This window comes from Stomoxys calcitrans, chromosome 1 (genome assembly GCF_963082655.1).
Source record: "Stomoxys calcitrans chromosome 1, idStoCalc2.1, whole genome shotgun sequence".
NCBI lineage: Eukaryota > Metazoa > Arthropoda > Insecta > Diptera > Muscidae > Stomoxys > Stomoxys calcitrans.
The window spans coordinates 178,486,560-178,508,675 of NC_081552.1; positions in this window are offsets into that span (position 1 = coordinate 178,486,560).

A 22,116-nucleotide genomic window follows, 5' to 3' on the forward strand; every position below is an offset into this window, starting at 1 on the left:
TTGAGGCCATAAAAGATCTAATTATTGCCCGAATTCTATGAAATTTAGCACAGTATGTTCTGGTAGACCCCTACCCATTCCTATCAAATGTGGTCCAGATCGGACCATATGTGGATATAGCTGCCATATAGACCGATCTCCCAATGTCGAGTGTTGAGCCCATAACAGGAGCATTTTTTATACGATTTTCATGAAATTTTCAGTGAGCTCTGGTAAAGACCTACACCTTTTTGTTGAATCTTGTTCAGATTGGACCATTTTTGGATATCACTGCCATATAGACAGATTTCCCGACATAAAGTAATGAGGCCATAAAAGGCGCACTTTTCAATAGATTTCGACAAAATTTGGCAAAGTGATTTCTGGTAGAGCCCTACACATTTTTGTTAAACCTTGTTCAGATCGGACCATATTAAGCTGTAGCTGCCATATATAACGATCTCTCGATATGAAGTGTTGAGCCCATAAGAGGAGCGTTTTTAATCCGATTTCGATGAAATGTGCCATAGTGAGTTCTGGTAGACCCCAATAATAAAGTAGAATCCCATCTCTAAATGTAGGTTCAATTAGTACAGTTTTGAAAACTATATCGCAAAGTGTAAATCGGGAGATACGTATATATGATACCTATATATAAATCTAAACTGATTGATTTGAAATTCACCAGTTATCTGAAGAGTCGTAAGAGAAAACTTCTTGCCAAATTTTTTGAGGATCACTCCACAGATCACCAAATTATTGCAGTATTAGTTCAAATAGGACGAAAATATATATGGGAGCCATATCTAAATCTGACCCCATTTCTATGTAATCACCAGTAATCATAAAAGTGATACATATAGGGTGATTTTTTAAAATCTATAGGAAAGTTTTTCAAAACAAGTAAAAAGGCGTTAGGTTCGGCCGGGCCGAACTTTGGATACCAACCACCTCGGATATATATTTAAATCACCTTCCGTGAAAATCCGGTGAAAAATCCATACTTTATGCCCCATAGCAGCTGTATTGAAATATTTTCCGATTTGAACCAAATACCAACAAAATATTGCTCTTTTTAGTAGCTATATCTAAAAATAAACTGATCTGAACCATATACGACACGGATGTCGAGAAGCCTAACGTAAGTCCCTGTGTAAAATTTCTGTAAATTGGATTATAAATGAGCCTTTTATGGGGCCAAGACTTTAAATCGAGATATTGATCTATATGGCAGCTATATCCAAATCTGGACCGATTTGGGCCAAGAGCCTAATACAACTCACTGTCGCAAATTTCGGCTAAATCGGACAATAAGTGCGTCTTTTATGGCCCCAAAACCCTCAATCGAGAGATCGCTAAATATGCCAGCTATATTCAAATCTGTACCGATCTAGACCAAATTGAAGGTGGACGGCGACATCGGACAATAAATGCGCCTTTTATGGTCCCAAAACCTTAAATCGCGAGATCGGTCTATATGGCAGCTATATCCAAATCTGGACCGATCTGAGCCCACTTGCAAACGAATGTCGAAGGGCCTAACTTAACTAACTGTCTCAAATTTCGGCGACATCGAACAATTAATGCGCCTTTTATGGACCTAAAACTTTTAATCTCAAGATCGGTCCATATGGCAGCTATATCCAAATCTAGACCGATCTGAGCCAAATTGGAGAAGGATGTCGAAGGGTCTAACACAACTCACTGTCCCAAATTTCAGCAAAATCGGATAATGTGGCTTTTATGGGCCTAAGACCCTAAATCGGCGGATCGGTCTGTACGGGTCTATATCAAGATATAGTCCGATATAGCCCATCTTCGAACTCTTTTCCACATTTCGGCCGGTATGTCACGAATAAATGCTTCAATGTTGTCTTCCAATGCGTCAATTGAAGCGGGCTTGTTTATATAGACATGAGCCTTAAAATACTCCCACAAAAATTAGTCTAAAGGCGTTAAATCGCACGATCTAGGCGTCCAATTGACTGGTCCCGAACGTGAAATAAATTCACCTAACTCGCCTCTCAATAAGTCCATTGTCACGCGTGCTGTATAGCATGTGGCACTGTCTTGTTGAAACCACATGTCATGCAAGTCAAGCTCTTGCATTTTGGGCAAAAAAAAGTTGGATATCGTCTTACAATAGCGCTCACCATTCACAAATACTTTACGACGATTCGCAGAAGTACGGTCCAATGATGCCACCAGCCCATAAACCGTACCAAACTGTGACTTTTTCTGGATGCAGTGGTAGCTCTTGGTTTTTCTGGCTGATCCTCACTCCAAAATTGATAATTCTACTTAGTTACGTACCCATTGAGCCAAAAATGAGCTTCGTCGCTGAACACAATTTTTCGATAAAAAAGTGGATCAAGAGACCTTTCACCTAAAATTTTGCGTTGCGGTAGGTCGTACGGCTTCACTTCTTGCACCAGCTGTATTTTGAAAGTCCTAACATCTAAATCCTTCCGCAAAATTTTCCACGTTGTTGAGTAACAGAGGCCCAATTGCTGCGAACGGCGACACTGGCCGATACAGCTGTGATATTTTCTTCAGTTCGCACACTACGTAGGCGTATTAGTGCGAAATTTAGTCACAATTGCCCGAATAGCCGCTTCAATGGTTCGATTAAACTGACCATAAAATGGAAGGAGCGCGCGATTAACTTTCTTAACAGAGCACGCATTTTGATAAAAAAAAAATTCAATAATTTGCAAGCGTTGTTCGTTTGTAAGACGATTCATGGTTAAAATATGGACCAAACTGCAGATATTTGATAGTGAAACAAAACACGAAACGTGCGTGAGCTGTTTAAACCAGTGTTGTAAAAAAGATAATTGCTATAAAATCACTCTTTGAAACACTGGATGCAAAATATACGCTAAATCAGATTAGAATTGAGCCGCCTAACGGCTCAAGAAGTGAGAATCCATGTAAGGTAACGAACCGATTTTGGGCCATATTTGGCACAGTTGTTGATGGTCAAGAAGGTCAAATCCGAATTTGGTTTCCATGGGAGCTATATCAGATTATGAACCGATTTAGACCATACTTGGCTCAGTTGTTGATGCTCAAACCAAAAAACTTCATGCAAAATTTCAGGAAAATCTAGAGGCTCAAGAAGCCAAGATCCGATATCGGTTTATATGGGAGTTTTATCAAGTTATTAACCTATTTGGACCATACATAGAAGAGTTATGGAAAGTCAAAATAAAGAACATGCTGCAAAATTTCAACTAAATCGGGGAAGAATTGCGTCCTCTAGAGGCTCAAGAAGTCAATATCCACAAACGGGTTTTATGGCAGCTACATCAAAACATAGACCGTTATAGCCCATTAACAATCCCAGCTGACTCACACCAGTAGGAAGTATTCGTGCAAAATTTCAAGCGCCGAGTTTTATTCCTTCGAAAGGTAGATTACTTTCGGATGCACGAAGAAGGCTAAATTGTTATACAATCTCAAGGCGTTCAAGGTTAGGTTGGGTTGAAAACAGGGTCGGATGTTAATCCGCCTATGCCACTATGGACATACCCCTATGCCAGTAATCGGCTTGTTGTGCGCTTTTAAAACTATGAAGTAACCACTTAAAAGAGAATTTCAATTTAGGAATTCCGTGCTACTTACAAAATCCTTAATTATTTTCCATGGCTCATGTCTGGTATTGTGTCCCCACCTAAGTGTCGTTAACTAAGATTCGTCGCCCACGCACATAACTCGGACTTCGTCGACCCGATAGGCTTCAGGTTTACCAAGTTTATTGACGGCAGTCCTTTGGCCTTAATTGCTAAATCGTCTGCCCTTTCATTCCCCCTTACTCTTTTATGGCCCGGCACTCAAACGATGCGTATATTGCCATCCTTAGAGAAGGCTTGAATCTCCTTCTTACACTGAAAGACTGTTCGTGACCTTACCTTCCTAGTTGTTTCTGCTGGCAATTTTACTGTCCGTAACGATGTTCACACTAGATTGTATCTCCGCCTGCAGGACCGAATTATGGCCAGGCAGTCTAAATCAGATCTTAGTCCCATGGGTTCTCAATGTAGACCCCCGGGCCCGCTCTGTCCTCTGGCTTTGATCCATTCGTGTAACATGATCTTTCAGATGTTAATACTTAAATTCCATCAATCCAAGACTGTGCCTCGCACTCGGTCCAAGGTTCATCTCAGGTATTCGATCGGAAACCTCCTCCCTTCCTTTCAGGTTTCCTATCGTCGCCGCAATTATACCGCGATGGTATAAGCTGCTCCCATCCTCAATACTCCTTAATTCGCCTTAAGTCTCATAGCTGCCTCACACTTAATATGTTTGTCGGATATTTAGAATAGTCTCCAGTGCCCTAGTGGGCGTGGTGCTCATCGTTCCAACTATGCCAAGACAACATGTCCTTTGAACCCGTTGTATGGCCCTTATGTCGCATTTTTTCTCAATAGCAGTCCGCCAAAGTACTGAGGCGTAAGAAAGTATTGTTCTAATCATCCTCCTGTAGAGCCAGTGGGCGATCAAGACGATCAAGAATATATATTCTCTGTTGGGTCTCAGATCGATATTTCGATGTGTCGATCCTATGGTGGAGGTTATAACAATTATTTTTTAAATAACAATGTGATCCTCAGGGCCAAAGTCATGACATCTCTGTTGTGGTGCAACGTATAAATTGTAGGTTGATAAGTAGTTGGTAAGTAGGAAGGTAGGTAGGTAGGTATGTTTAATGCTCATACTGGCTGACTAAATGTTGAACAACATGTCATGTTGTGATTATTTTGTTTGACACAAATTGACAATCTGTTACTTATAATGTTGTCGATGTGGACGTCCGACGTTGTCAACAATGTTGTTGCCACAATTGCATGCCTCAAAAGCAGCCTGGCTGTGTTGTACTCGTATGCAACATCATTATTATAACTAACATCGTATTATTGTGAACTATTACAACAATGACGATGTGCTCACATTAAAATTATGATTACAATTTATGATTTATTAATGAATTTAGCAAAGGCCAAGCTACAAGGAGTCCAGTGCAGCGTGTACCGGCTTGACTTTGCTCTTTGCTTTCGCATATTGTTTTTTGTCTTGATTATTTGATAAAAGTGCTTAAATTTTGTTTCTGTTGGGGCTGTTTTTCAGTGCGGGTTTTTTGCTGCCAACATTAATTGGTGTCACCGGCCGGAAATGATAAAAACTTGTGGAAAAACTGTATTTGCAGTGCGTTTTTTCCACTTAGTGAGTGTTTCAAATACAAAAATAAATGTCAATTCAACAACAGTCAAAGGCTTGAAGCAAACAAATCCACCTAAATTGGCAGAAATTTTTAATGAATGAATTGTATGTAGAGAGTGCAATGAATGCTGAAACACTACGATTCTTGAGGTGAAATGTTGCTTGTTTAACAAATTTCTCTATGGCAAATTGGCCATTGTGCAAAACGCCAAAGAAATAAAAAAACAAACTTGGGGACAATCATTCATAATGTCAGCAAGAGCACTGACTCCAAAGCACCACCACCACCACCAACAACTCGTCGCAAAAAAAGTCTGTTGTTTTTTTGCTCCTTCCTGTCAATAACAACAGCAGTTGGATTTTATGCCAATCATCATTACACACAACCTTACATATAAATTGCCGCCGAAATGGCTTATTTATCAGCCTTTCTTTTGGCCAAATTTATATAATTGTAGTCATAAGTGTTGTTTTGTTTCATGCCATTAAACATATCCAAATAATTTGTAACAAAAAATTTTCCCCAAGTGTGCCAAGAACAAGGGACAATGTTTTTAAATGGCAATTGAGAAATGATTTCTTCAATACTATTGAGTTTTTTATACCCACCACCATGGGATTGGGAGTACTCGTTTAGTCATTTCATTTGCAGCACATCGAAATATCCTTTTCCGACGCTACAAAGTATGTATATATTTCTGATTGTCGTGAAATTTTAAGACGATTTAACGATGTCCGTGTGTCTATCCGTCCGTGTGTCAGTCAGTTGTAATCACGCGACAGCCTTTAAAAATTGAGATATTGAGTTGGAATTTTGCACAGGCGCGTTTTTCTTCTATACGCAGGTTAAGTTTTTATGGGCCAAATTTGACAATATTTGGATATAGCTACCATATAGACCGATCTGGCGATTTAGGGTCCTAAGTCGGTAAAATCCGCATTTTTTGTCCGACTTCGCTGAAAATTTAAACCGACAGTTGTACTAGGGGCCCCGATATTCAAACTGAATATGGTCCATATCGGACCATATTTACATATTGCTGTCATATTGCCCATTAAAGGTACAGTTAAACCCTGATCTCGTTGGAACTTGAAACAGTCAGTTGCTTTAGGCCTTCCGTCATCATACCTAAATATGGTCTAGATCCGACAATATTTAGATATAGCTGCCATTTAGACCGGTCTGCCGATTGAGGGTCTTAAGCCCATAAAATCCGTAATTATTATCGGATTTCACTAAAATTTGATATAGTGAGTTGTTTTCCGACATCCGACTCAAATATGGTTCAGATCGGGTTTTATTCAGCTATAGCTGCCATATAGACCGATTTGCCGATTAAGGGTCTTAAGCCCATAAAAGCTGCATTTATTACCGGATTTCGCCCATATGGCATATGACTGGGCTAGACCCAGAGGTCTCAATGTTAACCCAGAGAAGACTGAAATATGCCTGTTCACGAGGAAGACTAAGGTGGGTCAATTTAATGCACCACGTACTGAGAAGCCTCACAGATGTTGGGCACTATGTAGACGGGCCGTAGGCTCGAAATGGGGCATGTATCCGAGGATAGTCCACTGGCTCTACAGGAGCGGGATTAGACCAATACTTACTTACGCCTCAGTAGTTTGGTGGACTGCTATGGACAAAAAGTGCAACATACGGACCATACAACAGGTTCAGAGAACATGTTGTCTTGGCATAGGCGGAGCGATGAGGACCACGCCCACTAGAGCACTGGAGACTATTCTAGATATCCGACCCATTGACATACTAATATTAAGTGTGAGGCAGCCACTGCGGCTATGAGACTTAAGGCGATGAGCGAATGGATTGGGGATGGGAGCAGTTCATACCATTGCGGTATAATTGAGGCGACGATAGGAAACCTGGAAGGAAGGGAAGAGGTTTCCGATCGGATACCAGAGATGAACCTTGAAGTCGAGTGCAAGGCACTGCTGCTATCGGCACAGCCATGGTTTGACGGAACCCTAGTATTGCCATATGGAAGATCATGTTACATGGATGGATCAAAGCTAGAGGACAGAGAGGGCCCTGGGGGTTTACATTGAAAATCCAGGGACTGAGATCTGTTTTGGACTGCCTGACCATAATACGGTCCTGCAGGCGGAGATCCGGTTCACGATCACTGAATGCGTGAACTGGTGTGGTGCTAACGTGAGGACATCGAGTGTGAACATCTTTACCGACAGTAAAATTGCCATAAGGGCAATAATAACCAGGACGGTAAGGTCACGAACAGTCTTGCAGTGTAAGAAGGAGAAAATCCGCATCGTTTAGGTGCCGGGCCATAACGGAGAAAGGGGAAACGAAAGGGCAGATGATTTGGCGGTGAAGGCCAGAGGACTGCCGTCAATAAACTTGGTTAACCCGAAGCCTTTCGGGTCAACGCAGTCCGAGTTAAGGGAGTGGGCGACGAATGCGCATGCAACATTGTGGAACAGCGAAACGGTCGGTAGGACGGCGAAAATCCTATGGGGGGATCCAGATGGTGAGAAGACGAGGCTATTACTGAAAGGAAGGAAGAATGAGGTCAGGATAGCTATTGGTATCATAACGGGATAGCATGTGTAGGGCATGCGGGCAAGTGATAGCATGTGTAGGGCATGCGGCATGTGTATGGCATGAGTGATAACATGTGTATGGCAGCGGTCCTTAGGTGGAGACACAATATCAGATATAAACCAACTTAGGGGAGTGGTATTGAAAACAATTAAGGATTTTGTAAGAAGCACGGAATTCCTAACTTAAAATTTTCTTTTTAGAGGTTACTTTATAGTTTTTTAGAGCGCATAACAAGCCGATTACTGGCTTAGGTGTACGTCCATAGCGGCATGGGGCGGATTAATATCTGCACCCTCTTTTCAACCTAACCTACCCGATTTCGCTAGAGTTTGACACAGCGACTTGTATTAAATCTCCCGTAATCCGACCAGTAAATTGTCCATATCAGGCTATATTAAGATACAGCTGCCATATAGACCGATTTTTCAATTTAGGGTACTAATCTCATAAAAATCGGATTTGTTTTACGATTTCGCTGAAACTGTTACCTTTAAAGAGTGATTTCTAGCTATTATTTTTTTGGCAACACTGGTTTTAACAGCTCACGCATATTTCGTGTTTTGTTTCAAGGTCAAACATCTTAGGTATGGTGTATAATTTAACTATGAATCGTCTTAGAAACGCGCGTTTCATCCATTTTACGACAAAGTTAATTTTTGTCGATTTTGGAGCGAAGATCAGCCAGATGCATTGCAAGAGCTACCAATGCATTCAGAAAACGTCGCAGTTTGGTACGGTTTGTGGTCGCATTGGACCAAATTCCTTCAACGATGATCCGAGTCGTAACGTAATTGATCAAGGACCCCATAAAGTATAAATATTCTTGTTCGTCTCGAAATTCTGATTCGAACTAGCCATGTCCGTCCATCCTTCTGTCGAAATCGCGATAGTGGTCGAACGCGTAGAGCTAGCCGCTTGAAATTATGCACAGAAACTTTATATTGGTGTAGGTCGTCCGAGATTGCAATTGGCTATATCGGATTAGATTTGAATACAGCTCCCATATAAATCGATCTCTCGATTCGACTTCTTGAGCCCGTGGAAGATGCAATTTTTGTCACATTTGGCACACAGGGTTCTGTTATGACTTCCAATAACTGTGCCAAGTTCAGTTCAAATCGGTCAAGAAACTGATATAGCTCCCCTGTAAACCGATCTCCCGATTTGATTTCTTGAGCTCTTACAAGCCTCGATTTTTATCCGATTTGACTGAAATTTTGCATATAGTGTTCTCAACAACTGCGCAAAGTAGGTCCAATTCGGTCTATAAATAGTTATACCCCCTCTGGGGGTATATTTTCTATTTGTCATTCCGTTTACAACACATCGAAAAATCCATTTCCGACTCCATAAAGTATATATATTCTTGATCAGCGTTAAAATCTAAGACGATCTTGCAATGTCCGTCCGTCTGTCTGTTGAAATCACGCTACAGTCTTTAAAAATAGAGATATTGATCTGAAAATTTGCACACATTCTTTTTTTGTCCATAAGCAGGTTAAGTTTGAAGAAGGGCTATATCGGACTATATCTTGATATAGCCTCCATATAGCCGATTTAGTGTCTTAGGCCCATAAAAGCCGCATTTATTATCCGATTTTGCTGAAATTTGGGACAGTGAGTTGTATCACGCCTTTCAACATCTTTCTTCAATTTGGCCCAGAAGGGTCCATATTTGGATATTGCTGCCATATAGACCGATATCTCGATTTAAACTCTTGGCCCCATAAAAGGCACATTTATAATCCTATTTCACTGAAATTTGACACAGTGACGTACATTTCACTTTTCGACATTCGTGTCGTATATGGATCAGATCAGTTTATTTTTATATATAGCTACTAAAAAGACCAATATTTTGTTATATACTGTTGAAAAATGACTTGTACTTATAAGTATTTGGTCCAAATCGGAACATATTTCGCTATATCTGCTATGGGGCATAAGGTATGCATTTTTCACCGGATTTTGACGTATATGCCCGAGGTGGTGGATAACACATTTTTACTTGTTTTAATTTAATTTCACCATAGAATGTGGGTACACTAATTTCGTCATTCCGTTTGTAACTCATCAAAATATTCGTCAAAGACCACATGAAATATATATATTCTTGATCGGCTTGACATTTTAAGTGTATACAGCCATGTCCGTCCGTCTTTCTATGGAAAGCACGCGTAGTTTCCAAGGAGTAAAGCTTGGCGCTAGAAATTTTGGACAAATACTTCTGTCCGTTAACCATATCGGTTCATGTTTTGATATTGCCCCCATATAAACCGATCTCCCAATTGCTCCTAGAGGGCGCCATTCTTGTCTGATGTGGCTGACAGATGTTCTCCTACGACCTTTAGCATATCTCTTAAATAAGTTTTGAATCGCTCTGTAACTCGATAAAGCTGCCATATAAACAAACCAATACAACTGTTTTCCGCTTTGACTGAAATTTTGCACGTAGTGCTTTATTAACACTCCTACCAACTGTTCCGGCCTAATCGGTGTATAACCTGAAATAGCTGGTTTTTATTGCCCTCATTGTAGAGTGGAATGCTAACGCATATCACCAGATATGGAGAAAATGTCAACTAAAGGGGTGAGCTGCTTATCGAATATATTGGGTTGCCCAAAAAGTAATTGCGGATTTTTTAAAAGAAAGTAAATGCATTTTTAATAAAACTTAGAATGAACTTTAATCAAATATACTTTTTTTACACTTTTTTTTCTAAAGCAAGCTAAAAAGAAACAGCTGATAACTGACAGAAGAAAGAATGCAATTACAGAGTCACAAGCTGTGAAAAAATTTGTCATCGCCGACTACATGAAAAATCCGCAATTACTTTTTGGGCAACCCAATATTATAAGTTGCAAACCGTCCTTTATTACCAGGAACATGCAGGAGGTACTAGATATTACCTTTGTATCGGAACATATAAGCACAAGAATATGCGACTGGGATGTGTTAGATGACCACAGCTTCTCTGACCATCGTTATATTAGTTCCAGCATTGGGAAAAATACCGCATAAGTTGTCCTACAGCTAAACAAAAGAAAGGCAGATTGGAATAAATTTTGGCACAAATTCTGCAACTGCGAAGGATATAGACATAACGGTCAAGCGGATCACGAAGGCCCTGAATGACTCGCTTGTGTCAGCATGCCCTAGTGCAAAGCCAAGGGCTAACAGCGACCGCCATGGGAGATCCCAGAGCTGGTTGGTCTAAGGAAGGACTGCAGAAAACTCTTCACCAGAGCAAATCCACAAGAGCACCACACGATCTATAAAGCTAAGCCAAGAAAATATAAGGGAGAGCTGAGAAAGCCTCAGAAAAAATCCTGGGTGGAATTCTGCAGCTTCGTAAAGGATACATCTGAGGCCTCTAGGCTAAGGAAGATTCCGTCCTCGAGACCTATTACGGTGGGGTATATTTAAAAGTCAGAGAATGCATGGACAAAGTCTAGTGAGGAAACACTAGAACTACTCCTTGATACACATTTACCGTGAAATTTTCCAACGGACATGAAGGACTCCATCGAGTCAATCCGGTAAGTTTAACCGGCTGTCATGGGATGACATGGCATCCCTGTGGGAGGTAGGGACACGAAGGTAATTTTCATTCCGAAAGCAAGAAAAACTTACAACACGAAGGCGAAAGATTTTCGTCCAATTAGTCGTCCTTTATGCTGAAGACCCTTGAAGGGTTGATAGAAACATATCTTAGGGCAAAGATTGCTGTCGCGAGAGCAGCATGCAGATAGTAAAGGCAAATCCACTGAAACAGCCCTTCACGACCTAGTCGGCTACATTATTATTGTCTCAGGAGAAAAAGGTGTACAAGTAGTCACATATGCTGATGACGTGGCAATAACGGTTAGGGAGAAATTTCCCAGTAGATATACTTCAGGATGCTCTACGTGCAACAGCAAAGTGGGCTACCGAAAGTGGTCTAGGTATAAATCCGTGCAAGACAGGAGTAGTTCTTTTCAGCAGAAGATACAATTTGGCTACAGTGGCAACTGTCTCCTTGTGAGGAGACAATGTTCCACTTACAGAAAGCATAAAATACTTGGGTGTTTTGCTGGACATGAAATTTAACTTCAAATCTAACATTTTGGAAAAGGCAGAAAGACAACTCTGCACAACAACAAGACAGCGCGTCATGCATTGGGTATTGCTTTATGGTATTGTGGTCTGGCGACGGCGCTTCTAAAGTCCACCTTCTCTCCAATACTTAACCGGATCCAAAGGTTGGCTTGTTTGTGCATCACACCCGCACTGAGGACACCATCTGATGCACTGAATTTAATGCTACATCTAATGCCTCTGGACATTGTGGCTAGACAAATTGCAGCGAACACTGCTGTGAGGTTAAGGGTGCTTTCTTTTTGATCATATTGCGGATACGGAGACTGTGTTATCCTTGATGCAATATTCAATGATTCAGGTAGTGTGTATGACGTCCTACCTGAACCGCTTTTTGATGAAAAGTACTGTCCCACTATTCCTGATTGAACCAATTGCAACTACGATATTACTGTTAATAGAAATTACATAGACTTCTATACTGATGGTTCCAAACTGGACCACCAGGTGGGCTTTGGGGTGTACTCTAAAGATCTAGAATTGGTCATATCAAAAATGTTGCCCGACTGCAGTGTGTATCAAGCGGAAATCCTTGCAATTATGGAAGTGGTGGAATCGCTAGGACATAATGCCATTACGACGATTGGTTTAAATATCTTCTCAGACAGCCAGACAGTCATTAAATCCCTGGAGAACGTGTTTCTGGACACAAAAAACGCCCGCGACTGTAGCAGATCTCTCAACGAGATGGCTGAACAGTTCAAAATTCACCTGTTTGGGGTGCCGGGCCACAGAGATATCCCAGGTAATTGAAAAGCGGACGAGCTTGCGAGACTAGGAACTACCCTACACATTCCAGGGATACTGGAATCTGTGGGTATGCTTCTATCAACATGTAAGCTAAGTTTTCAGGGCCAGGCCCGAAGGACAAGAATGATAGATGGTCACAAAAAAGGGCTGTGAGAATTTCTAGAAGCTATGTGGCCTAATCTAGACTTGAAGAGGTCTACTGCTTTGCTGTCTCCGGCAAGAACAGACGTCTCAGTCATTGTGTCCATCATGACTGAGACGTCTGTCGGAAAACATGCTGACAGTGAGGACATCGAAGAAGAAGAAATTCGCACTTACAGTCAGTAAGAGTTCCACTTTAGGTTCCCATTTCTTTGAACACCTATCTGATTTAGGGGACGTGAACATTCGCATGTTACTGGGGTTTTTAAAGCGATCTGGATGGTTTCTGTTCGGGTGGTATTACAATGGACGAAAACGTCTAAGTAGTCTGATGGTAGACTGTCACTTAATCCTAAATTAACCTATTGCTCTCATAGCCTCATCTACTTTCCCCGAAGATGTTCACACTTGATGTCATCATCTTATCAACATGTTAACATCTTACCATCGCACGTATTCCGAGATCGCCGGGATTTCCGCTTGCAGCATTGTATTATGGTCAGGCAATCGGGAACAGATCTCAGATCCCAAACTACTGAGGCACACGTAAGTATTGGTCTAATCCCGCTCCTGTAGAGCCAGTGGGCTATCCTCGGATTCAGGCCCCATTTTCGACTCTACATAGTGCGCAACATCTGTGAGCCTTTTCGATACGCTTCCGAATATGACACTTCTAATTCAGTTTCCTGTCCAAGAACATTCCTAAGTATTTGCTCCTGTCACATATCGAAATCGTTCTGTCGAGAAAACGTGGTGCATCAAATTGGCCCACTTTCGTCTTCCTCGTGAACAGCCAGATTTCTGTCTTCTCTGGGTTAACATTGAGACATATAGGTTTAGCCCAGTTGTATTGCATCTACATGACCATTTTGGTCTTTCTGCTTTGCTGATTCGGATCCTTAGCCCTTAGAAGTGTCCCAAATCTAAAATCTCCTCCCTTATCCTATTAATGAAAGGTACCGATATTACTAATGTTGAGTATTATTAGACCGTTAGTATTCAAGAATGGGGCTTGGTCCCGCATGTCAATGTTGCTACTAACCCGTGAAATGTGGTGAGAATTTCCATCGCAGACTATTAATGTCTCATTTCCTATGTGTTTTGCCTTCCATACCAGTCGTGTATAGTATGATAACAGTTCATGCGATATAAAGTATGAGGAAAGTCGCCCAATAAACTGATCAAAGTTTTATTGAATTCACTATTCGGTGTTTTATATTTGAAATTATGGTAATGATACGCCTACAGCCACGCAAAACATTTTGCATCTAAAGATAAACGAAAGATACAAATGTATGAAACTATGTACATTCCACGAAAGCTATTTTGCGTATTCATCAGCCGTTTCAGATGGTATCTACAAAATCAATAAATTTTCAAAGCTAGCATGTAATGGCCCATCTCCAAATGGATATAGAAATGCGGCCTATCAAAGAGATCAAAATCCAAAGGTACGAGTATAATTGCATTAAACAGCGACTGGAATATCAAACAGTTTTGAAAATAAAATCCTATATGTTAAAAAAAAAAAACACAGAAATATTAAAACAAAACAAGTAAAAAGGCATTAAGTTCGGCCGGGCCGAACTTTGGATACCCACCACCTCGGGTATTTATGTAAACTCCATTTCGTCACAATCCGGTGAAAATTGGATAACTTACGCATCCAAATTCAGCACGGACATTGAGTGATCTAATATATATTGGGTTGCCCAAAAAGTAATTGCGGATTTTTCATATAGTCGGCGTTGACAAATTTTTTCACAGCTTGTGACTCTGTAATTGCATTCTTTCTTCTGTCAGTTATCAGCTGTTACTTTTAGCTTGCTTCAGAAACAAAATGTAAAAAAAGTATATTTGATTAAAGTTCATTCTAAGCTTTATTAACAATGCATTTACTTTCTTTTAAAAAATCCGCAATTACTTTTTGGGCAATCCAATATATCACTAATCCATTTTGTAGAACAAAATATTGGTATTTTTGGTAGATACATCCAATTATAAACCCATCTGAACCATATTAAAGTCGGATATAGTGAGGCTCAGAATAACTCACTATTTCAAATTTCAGCGAAATCGGGTAATAAATAAAGCTTTTATGGGCTTCAGTCGCCTTATCGACAGATTGGTCTATATGGCAGCTATATCCAAATATAGTCCGATCAGAACCATATTTAGGTCGGATGTTGGGAGGTCTTAACCTACTTACTGTTTCAATTTTCAGCGAAATCGGGTAATAAATAAAGCTTTTTGGCTTTAGATTCCTTATCGGCAGAACGGTCTATATGGCAGCTATATCTAGATATAGCCCGATCTTTACCATATTTTGTTCAGATATTGGGAGGATTAAACTAACGCACTGCTTTTACGCATAAAGCTTTTATGGCCTTTAGAATCTCTATCGGGAGATCTATCTATACGGCAGCTATATCTAAATATAGTCCGATCTTTACCATATTTTTATCAGATGTTGGGAGGCTCAAAACTGCGCACCATTCCAAAATTCAGCGCAATCGGATAAAAAGTAAAGCTTTTATGGCCTTCAGACCCTTTATCGGGAGATCGGTCTATATGGCAGCTATATCTAAATATAGTCCGATCTGAACCATATTTAGGCCGGGTGTAAAGCTTTTATGGCCTTCAGACCCTTTATCGGGAGATCGGTCTATATGGCAGCTAAATCTAAATATAGTCCGATCTGAACCATATTTAGGCCGGGTGTCGAGAGGCTTAAAATAACCCACTATTTTAGATTTCAGCGAAATCGGGTAATAAATAAAGCTTTTATGGCCTTCAGACCCTTTATCGGGAGATTGGTCTGTATGACAGCTATATCTAAATATAGTCCGATCAGAACAATATCTACTTCAGATGTCGGGAGGCTTAAAATAACCTGCTGCAAAATCTGATAAAAAATAAAGTTTTTATGGGCATTAGACCCTTTATCGGAAAATCGGTCTACATAGCAGCTATATCCAAATATGGTCCGATTTAGCCCGTTCAAGAACTTAACCAGCGTCTTTCAAAAAGACGTATCTGTGCCAAATGTTAGCTCAATATCTCATTTTCTTCAAGCTCTAGAGTGATTAAAACAGACGGACGGACAGACACACGGACATCGTTAAATCGTCTTAGAATTCTACGACGATCCGAAATATATATATATACTTTGTAGGGTCGGAAATTGATATTTCGATGTGTTGCAAACGGAATGGTTGTGGGTATAAAAATCAGTATCGTACACAATTGCCAATTATTAAAATCTAAAAAAATTAATTTTGTAATAACTTCAAGGCAATCGTTTTGTCCATGGTTTGTCTTGATCAAAAATTTGATCAACATTTAACTTTTGTTTTATGTTTAAAGAGTTTTTATCGAAATTTGGTTTAAATTTTTGGATTTTTCTCCCAAATTTATTTATACAATATATTGCTATCATCGTTCGATTTGTTGTACCTCTATACATTAATTTGAGACCCTGTTGCCTTTTTGTGCAGAATTGTGTTGTGTTCGCCTGTTTTTTGTCCACGGTCCCATGATAATTAAGTACTATTTTCTTAGCACTTTGTTTCGATTTGCTATGACAATGTGGGTACTCAAAATTGTCATAATCGTTTTCCGGGTATGGTTTGTTTGAGACATTGTGTGCGGTTTATTGTGCCCAACATTTTGCCACAACATGTGGTAGAATACATGCATTAACCCTATCACAACCCAGGCTATACTGATACAACTTTTGAGTTTTATGGCTTGTACTATGTTGAAAACCCATGCTTTTCGTGATTAATTTTTTGAAAAACTACACAAATTTCAGTGGTAAAATAACAAAGTTATTAAAAATTTACCATAAGTAATGATGGAATGTCGTTCCGTATAATATCAGTGAGTTTATTTTGCTTTAAAATCTATTACGAGTATTTGGACAGTTCACGATTTATGCATCCATGGCGGATGCATGGGCTGAACTGAATGACAACTGAGGCTTCCAGGAGCTCAAGAAGTCACATCGGAAGCTCGATTTATATGGGAGCTATATCAGGCCCTTGACCGATTTGGACCGTTCTTGGTACAGTTGATGGAGGTCATAACATAACACTACGTACAAAATTTTAGCTAAATCGGACAAAAAGTGTGGCATCCAAGGGCCCAAGAAGTCAAATCGGGAGATCGGTTTATAAGGAAGCTATATCCAAATCTGAACCGATATGACGCATTTGCCATCCCCAACGACCTACATGAATATTAAGTATCTGTGCATAATTTCTAGTGGCTAGCTCTACGCGTTCGATCGCTATCGTGATTTCGACAGACGGACGGTCGGACGGCTAGTTTGGCTAGTTCGAATTTCGAGACCATCAAGAATATATATACTTTATGCGGTCCTAGATCGATATTTTGAGGTGTTACAAACGGAATGACTAGATTAGTATACTGAACTGCTGCACAAACAGGCAAGATCTTCGTGTGCCAAAGTGCTTAGGCTCGAAAAATTTCTTAGCGAACAGCGCCTACGTACAAAGGTTCTTGCTTCTACACAAGGAAGTCGTTCGTGTAAAAGGGTAAAGGATAGTTTTTCATCTATCCCAAATCTTGTTAAGGATGATCAAACGTTCACTGAACCGGGTTATAAGACTAACCTTATGGCTGATATATTTGCAAGGAACTCTTCCCTGCCGGATAGCAATCAGGCACTCTGCTTTATCGAAAATGTATCTGGCGTCATGCCCCAGATATTTTACGAACTCGTGGGGCTAAAAGGGTTCTTAAGAATCTAGACGTGAATAAATCCCCGTTCCCGGATGGCTTATCAACACTTGTCTTGTATAAGTACTCTTCGACGCTTGCTCGTCCGTTATGCAACCTTTCCTACCTTGCCTACCGTGCGAGAAAGTTGCAAACGTTCAGCCTATACCCAAGAATGGTGAGACGAACAACCCTGTGAATTACCGGCCAATTGCGATATGCTCCTCTCTCTCCAAGGTTATGGAGAGCATGGTTAATCACCATCTTGCGAGGTATTTAGAGTCTAATTTGGGTTTGGGTTCTGCAAAAATCGCTCTACGGACGGCCTTATGGCATTTCTGTCGGAATCTTGGAGTCGTTCAATGCACCAGTTTGGTGAGAGTAAGGTTGTGGCTCTGGATATCGCCAAGGCATTACTTTCAAAGCTTGTCGGTCATTTAGTGTCGGTAATGGCTTCGTTCGATTTATTTCGAGCTTTCTCAGAGATCGCACTTTTCGAATCGTTATAGATGGGTTCTATAACGGCAAAGAGCATAAATTGAAGGCAGTTGTGCCCCAGGGGTCTGTCCTCCTTCTCTTTTTCTTATTTTCATCAACGATCTGTTGATTCAGACATCGAATCCGATCTGCTCATTTGCAAATGACGGTGATCTCTGTCACAGGCCCAGTCTTTGAAAGATTGAGGACAAGAGACGGGTTATTGACGACACACTCTGGCAGGATTTGCTGGCCATTTCTGAGTGGGATCGAGTAGATTTTAATGCACGGAAGACTCAGTGCTGCTTATTGTCACACAAACGATTATCTGATCCATTACGATCATCTTTGTCTATCAACGGTATAGATGTTGAGCCATCAGAAGCTCTTGATGTTCTGGGCAAAGTGATGTCCGTTAAGCTAAACATGTATCTAAAGTGTCGAAAGAAGCATTCAAGTGCTTAGGCTTCCTTAAGCGGTGTAAAAATTACTTCACTTCTTCTGATCTTCTTAACATCTAAGCCACCTTTATAAGGCCAAAAATGGAGTGCAACTCACATGTAATGTCTGGTCCTTCAAAATCATCCCTGGAGCTACTGGACCGTGTACAGAGCAGAGCGATAGCGATGATTGGCGAAAGTATTACCTCTATTACCTACCTAGGTGTTGGTTGATAAATAAAAGCATTCTATGTTATTTTAGACCTGTTCCGTAATCTTGGAACAAAGAGGTTGATTGAAGGCTTATAATTTCGGAAATAATAGTTAAGTTAGCCTTGAGGAGCTACCAAACTCTTTAAGCCACACGGACCTGATGCAATATATCTGGCGTTACGTCAGAAGTAGGCGGCGTCCCATATGGCCTCTATTTTCACAGTGTACTTAGGACATGCACATACTCTGAAAGGCTGGAAGGAGGCTAGTGTGGTATTTACACCCAAATCTGACAAGGCAAGTTATGCAACACCAAAGGCCTACATAACTATAAGCCATGGAACCTATTGTGGATACCATGATAAAGAATAGGACATCCAGCGAACTGCTCAAATACAAACCGCACGCCTATGTCAAGGGAAGATCGTTAGAGACGGTCCTACTCAAATTTGTGCATAAAATAAAATAATCCTTCGTTGCCAAGGCGTAAACATTGAAGGTATGCAATGACATTGAGGGGGCTTTTAACAATGTTCGATACATAGCACTGATCCAAGCTTTAGACCAGTGACAGGTGGACCGAGACTTTGGATAAACTAAACTATATTCTAACGAGCAAGTGGATAAAATGCGAGTCCCATAACATAAGAATAACAGCAAAATTGGCACAAGACGCTACAGAGGGGTATTTTATTGCCACTCCTATGGATGACGACCATAAACAATCTATTACGGATGATGCCTGAGGTGGGATTTGAGCCCGTATGCTACGCAGACTACATAAAAATACTTCTAAGGTATAAGGATTCGAACCAGCTATGCGAAAGAGCAGCAGATGACATACGGCTGAGTTAGACCAATAGGTATCAATGTTAACCCAAAGAAGACTGAAATCTCTCTGTTTACTCCGCATAGACGAAGATGGGCCAATTTGACCAAACACGTTGCCGCGACAAAACTATTTTTATGTCTGACAAGGATTTATAATTAGATGTGATTGTGGACTGGAAACTTAATAGGAAGTGTCACCTTCAGAAAGGTTCACAGATGTTGGGCACACTGTAGACGTGCTGTAGGTTCGAAATGGGGTTGGAATCCGAGGATAGTCCACTGGCTTTACTAGAGTGATAAGACAAATACTTACTTACGACTCTGTAGTTTGGTGGACTGCGATGGAGAAAAAGTGCAACGTAAGGATAATGCAATAGGTTCAGGCCCACTAGGGCACTGAAGACTATTCTAAATATCCCACCCATATATATACAGATTAAGAGTGAGCAGCCACAGCGGCTATAAGACTTAAAGCGATGGGAGAATGGATAAAGAATAGAAGCAGGTCGTACCATGGCGGTATAATCGAGGCAACAATAGGATACCTGGAAGGAATTGAAGAAGTTTCCGATCGGATCCCTAAAAAGACACTTGGGGTTGAGTGCGATACTCTGTTGCCAGCGGCACAGTCTTGGATTGACGGAACTCTGGTGTTATCATCTGGACATCTACACGGATGGACCACAGCTTGCGGACAGAGTGGGACTAGGGGTCAACACTGAGAACCTATGTTTTGAGATTTGTTTCCAACTGCCAGACCATAATACGGTACTGCAGGCGGAGATCTAGGCAATCATAGGAATGCGTGAGGTGGTGAGGTGTTAACCCGAGAATGTCTAGTGTGAAAATTTGTACGGACAGTTAACTGGCCATCATAACAACCAGGACGGTAAGATCACGAACAGTCTTGGAATGTAAGAAGGAGAATGGCATGATTCGCATCGTTTGGGTACCGGACCATAGTGGAGTAAGGGGGAATGAAAGAGCACACGATTTGGCTGTGAAGACGGGAGGAATGCCATCTATTAACTTGCTTAACCCAAAGCCTCTCGAGTCGGCGGAGACCGAATGAAGGGTGTGGGTGACGAACGCATGTAACACTATGTAGTGAAATTGTCGGTAGGACAACGAAAATCCTATGAGGAGATCCGGATCGTGAGAACACGAGGCTATTAATGAAAGGAATGAAAAGAAGGACGGTATAGCTTTCGGTACCAAGTATGGTTCAAATCGGTATATACCCTGATCTAGCTCCCATTTAAACCAATTTCTCGATGTGAGTTCTTAAGTCCTTTGCTTCAACTTACGACTTCATCCCTGAATTGTGTTTTAGGTTCTTGTGTATTCAGGATCTGTGTTAGAACTTTTCGGCGAACTAATTCAAAGAACTTGACAAATGCGATCCATGGTGGAGACTATATAAGATTCGGCCCGGCCGAATTTAGCACGCTTTTACTTGTATTACAACAATTTGGTAATTTGTTAAGCGATTCACACAAAAGCTGGCACAAAAATTCCCTTTTAACTCCCGGTGTTGCTGTTAAACTTCAAAGAATAATTATCATCCGATTTTCACTTTCACATCCTCTGTCAACTCAGTCACAATGGCCTTTTTACGATTTTTACTATGGGTGCGTATTTCGATTGAAATCAGTTCAGATTTAATTATATACAGCTCTCTCCCACCGTTGCTACCTGTTCCTTAGCGGAATGTTCATGGGCAAAATTTGCGAATTTGCATTTGCACCTCCCATATATAATTGAGTCCGATTTTGACTTATACTCAATAGTTCAGTAATTTGTTAACCAATCCGTAGGTTTCTCTTGTAACTGTTCTGATAACTGATCAATTTCATAGAAATCTGTTCAGATTTAGATATAACTCCTATAGATATGTATCAGCCGATTTTCATTTTAAGGCCTTTGCTAACGCCAACGATTTTCTCAAAAATTTGCACAACGAATTACTTTATGGCTCCATCAATATGTACGGATTTAAGTTGAAATTCTGGGTATCAAATTCAAGTAAATTTTAGTTTTGACGACTTAGCCGCATGCCCAATGTGGTGTAGGGGGCTTCACCCGACTTTAGTGTGTCCTTACTTGTATTTATTTTTTGAAATAATGGCCGAGATAGGCTTCGTATTTTGGGATTTTGGAAATCTAAGCACAAATGACGCCCGGGCCACCTAGGTCTTTGAAATTTTGCTAATGATCTTGATAACACTAAGCTCTAACTATTTCATATATCAAAGGGCTATCTCTATCCGTTCTGCAGAAAACTCGTCAACAGAGAAAAGCCACAAGAGCACCACACGATTGGAGGGCATCTATAAGGCTGAGCTAAGAAAATATAAGGGCGAGCTGCGAAAGGCTCAAAACAAATCCTGGGTAGAATCCTGCAGCTTCGTAGATGATACATCTGAGGCCTCTAGACTAAGAACGATTCTGTCCACGAGACCTATTACGGTGGGGTATATTCAGAAGTCAGGGAATGTATGGACAATGTCTAGTGAGGGAACACTAGAGCTACTCGTTGATAAACATTTCCCAACGGACAACGTGGCGCCAGAAGAGGTTGTCACTGGTATGCATTC